We start from the raw sequence: 4,157 nt of genomic DNA, 5'->3' as shown, positions 1-4,157 counted from the left end.
TCTTCTCAAGTCCTAAACTCACACTTCCTCTGGCAATATTTTTATTCTGGGCCAACTGCAACAGCAAAAGGAATGCTTTACACATGGTACTTCCTCTCAGTAAATTATAAAAATTAATTTCCTTTTCATAAAGAAAACAGAATTCTAGGCCAGATTCACATGTCTTATTCCCACTATAAATGTCAACGTCCAAGAGATGGTGGAACAGAGGCATCTAAGGCTGCTCTTCTCATCTTTTAGAGCATATAATATACTAATTCACGTTTAAAGTTTACACTCACAGCCTCTCTCTTGCTATCGCCTTCCTTATTTGTGATGTTATCTTCAATCTGAAAGCTTTCATGAATGGATAGATTAGCTGAATTTTTACTGTTGGCTAAAATGACTTTGATAATGTGCTTCTACATTACACGATCTACTTACATAGTGTACTACAGTTAATGACTAAAGTGATGATAACGAAAATCATTCAGAGAAATGTACCTAGATGAGGAAGAGGGTTCTGAGTTAAGGACAACACTTGCTTCTACAGCATTTATAATAAGTACTTTGGAATTATATAAACAATTTCAAAATGGACCCTAAACCTATGATGGGCGAATTTGTATACAATTCTCTATTTTTGTGTCCAGTTTGCACTTTTTACGTTTCAGGCCCGGGGTATAAGAGAAAACCAAGTGACAAACAAGCACATAAGTCATTGAAAGCTACTGAAGGCAACTGGGGCTTCTACAAATTCCTTTACCCCTTTTCAGACCAACTTTATTTTAGGGGAAACCAATAGTTGTAGCTGAGAAAGGAAGTTATTTTTTTTTACAGGTGAACTCCAGGTAAATTGTTAAGGGAATGATAGAATTAGAAAATAATCATGTGTCATGTCTAATTAATTTGATTATTCTGATTACTTTTATGATAGCTAAGTTTTTCATAATAAAGTAAATTGGCAGGATATAGAATTGAGTTAAGAATCACATGAAGGTTAAGGTATGAGTGCTTATAGTAATTACCTCTCAGCTCAGATCTTTGCATCTTTAATCATGCATTTCTTTAAAAATAGAATTGAGTTCAAAATGTAATATTCTATGTTAAAAGTAGTTGGTGAAATGAACCATATACTACCAGAGGGCTGAAGATATTGAATATCACTTAATTTCATGCCTGTCTTAGGCTATTAAAGCAAAAAAAAACTCCAAACTTAAAGAAATCTGTCTAGAGCATATGGTTTTCTCTATAGTAATTTTCTCTATGGTAATTTTGTAACTTCCAGTAACTCTCAGAATTATGAACTCTTTCTAGATATAAAATAACTTCTTCCAGAATTTCTCATAATCTCCCAGTATGGTGATAAATACAAATTAAGGAAGACTTAAGAGAAGTAAGATTTCAGTTGAGATTGATGGAAGAAAAAATGGGATTTAGACGACAACAAAAATTGTCCTAGAATAGAGATGGCCCTTGTATTCAGCCTTGGATTGTAGTTTTCTGAGTTTCAAAATCAGTGTGCTGGAATTATAATATCTATTTATGACACAGATCACTTAAACCTTGGAAAAGGATTATTATGGTATTTTGCATCCAACAGCTAAGGAATCATGTCATGTTTATTTGACTGTATCCCTTTTACAATTCATCCCAATTCTATTGTACTCTGTCCATAATGTTTGGGAATGTTGACTTTTAAATTTTTTTGTGCTTGCGTTGAAGAATTTACTTTGTTATCTCTCAGGATGTTGGACTATTACTCCCCTATGTTGCCTCTTCTGGCTGCACCTTACTACATTAAGGCATTTTCTTTAGCTATAGTTTTATTGCAAGATTAAAGGGAATATTCTAGTAGTGGGTATATTATTTATGATAAAGAAATCAAATTCTTAATGCAAAGTTTAAATGATAAGTCTTTTGATCAACTACCGAGCTTGCTGGATTAAACTGAATTGACATGAACAATGATTCTGATCCCGGAATGAGTTTGGATAAGTATCACTTTATTCTAGAATTGCCAGTGACTGTTTTTAACAATACAAATATTTGATGGGCTTATTAATTTGGCTCTGAAGATTAATTGAGTACTTTGTGCAAGATTAATAAATATGTAAAAGGAAAATAAGAAGTTAACTCTGAAAGCAAAGACTCCAGCATTATTGCAGGAATAAATCTGTCTTTATCATAGCAATCACCGAGATTAATATTAATTATAATCAATGCATACAAGACAGATTTCTTTTCTCTCCATTTCTTCCCCCTTCTTTTTGTTTAAATAATATCATGGGTCTGAAAGGAGGAAACTACTCCCTGTGTAAAACACTGTTCACCCATGTTAGGTAAATTAACTCTTTTAGGACACTAGAGTATCATTCAGTAAATGATGTACTTTTGTCCATGAAATGACATTTTGCTTTAAATGCTCACCTATCTCCATAGCATTGAATATGTACAATTAGGTCTCTCTTCACTTTCTTCTTTTAACTGACTCACCATATTAAAAAATAATTCTTAAATAATTATACTTATTTTATGTATTATTAGAAATAAATTGTCACAAAATATCTTTATTGCACTTCTTTGCATCCAAAAATAAGCAGTTAAATATTTTTTTAAAACCCAACTAAAATGAAAAGCTGATCCTTTTTTTTTTTTTTTTTTTGACTGAAAAACTGAATTTTATTTTATTTACTGGGGAGAAAGAGTTTCACTCTGAGACATTAGCTTGGCTCACAGCTAATGCCAGTAGCTTGAGCCCAGACTACTAGGCTCAAGCGATCCTCCTGCTTCAGCCTCCCACGTAGCTGGGACTACAGGTGCCTGCCACAGTGCTCAGCTAATTTTTTTCTTTTTAGTAGAGATGAGGTCTTGCTCTTGCTCAGGCTGGTCTTGAACACCTGAGATCAGGCAATTCTCCTGCATCAGCATCCCAAGAGTGCTAGGCACCATGCCCAGCCAAAACTGATTTTTATTGGTACAGACAGAGTTTCACTATATCACCCTGGGTAGAGTGCCATGGTGTCACACCACTCACAGCAACCTCCAACTCCCGGGCATAGGCGATTCTCTTGCCTCAGCCTCCCAAGTAGCTGGGACTACAGGCACTCACAACGCCCGGCGATTTTGTTTGTTGCAGTTTGGCCAGGGCCAGGTTTGAACCTGCCACCCTCCGGATATGGGGCTGGAGCCCTACCCACTGAGCAACAGGCACTGCCCGTCAAAACTGAATTTTAAATGTAATCTACGCCAAGGGGCTGCCACATTACACAGTGTACATCTATACAATGTCCAGTATACCAGATCCAGAAGGGGGCAAGTTGATTGTCAGAAATTTCTATAACCTTGCTCTGGGTAGGGCAGGGCAAGGCCTCAAACTGCTTCAGAGCTGTTCTAGCCAGCGCTGTAGGAATACACAGGTCACCACAGACCCAAGCGTGCTGGAGGCTTGCTAGTGATGGTGTATTTTCCTCTTACTGCACTGTATGGCACAGAGTAACTTTTGCTTTTACATTCCAGCCAGTCCCCACAGCAAGCCTGTCAAATGGAGAGCTGTGTGATTGCAAGGAATTTGTTCTACCTGCCTAGGTCTCAGTTTCCCCATCTCTAAGATGATAATAGAACCTCTTAAATTGTTGTGAGGATAGGATTAAATTATGTAATTTCTGTGAGGCCCTTAGAATTGATTTCATTTAATTTATTTTAATTTTTTAAAAAACAGTCATATGAGAGCCCTTTCTGAAATTATCGATAGGTGTTTTTAGTCTCACTTCACAGGAGAAGAAACTGAGATTCTTCTGAGGGGCTGAGTTTATGAATAAGATACCTTGGTGTAGGCTCGGCACCCATAGCACAGTGGTTACAGTGCCAGCCACATACACTGAGGGTGGCAGGTTCGAACCTGGCCCAGGGCAGCTAAACAACAATGACAACTGCAACAAAAAATAGCTGGGTGTTGTGATGGGCACCTGTAGTCCCAGCTACGTGGGAAACTGAGGCAAGAGAATCGCTTAAGCCCAAGAGTTTGAGGTTGCTATGAGCTGTGATACTATAGCACTCTACCAAGGGTGACAGAGTGAGACTCTGTCCCCCCCCAAAAAAGATAACTAGGTATCGAGGAAGGAAAATACTGTGGGACTATGATGCTTTCTGGGGTTAAATTTCTTTTTCTTTTCTTT

General features: G+C 37.2%; 1 non-coding gene across 1 annotated transcript; it reads right to left on the bottom strand.

Moving 5' to 3' along the window:
• Positions 1-3,301: 3,301 nt before the first annotated feature.
• LOC111723830 lies at positions 3,302-3,433 on the bottom strand. The gene has a single exon (XR_002772284.1). It is a non-coding gene; the product is annotated as a small nucleolar RNA SNORA9 (small nucleolar RNA).
• Between the last annotated feature and the right edge of the window lie 724 nt (positions 3,434-4,157).

Source organism: Otolemur garnettii, unplaced genomic scaffold (genome assembly GCF_000181295.1).
Source record: "Otolemur garnettii isolate 467f Iridium unplaced genomic scaffold, OtoGar3 scaffold00016, whole genome shotgun sequence".
Taxonomy (NCBI): domain Eukaryota; kingdom Metazoa; phylum Chordata; class Mammalia; order Primates; family Galagidae; genus Otolemur; species Otolemur garnettii.
This window is presented reverse-complemented; position numbering and strand designations above follow the sequence as displayed.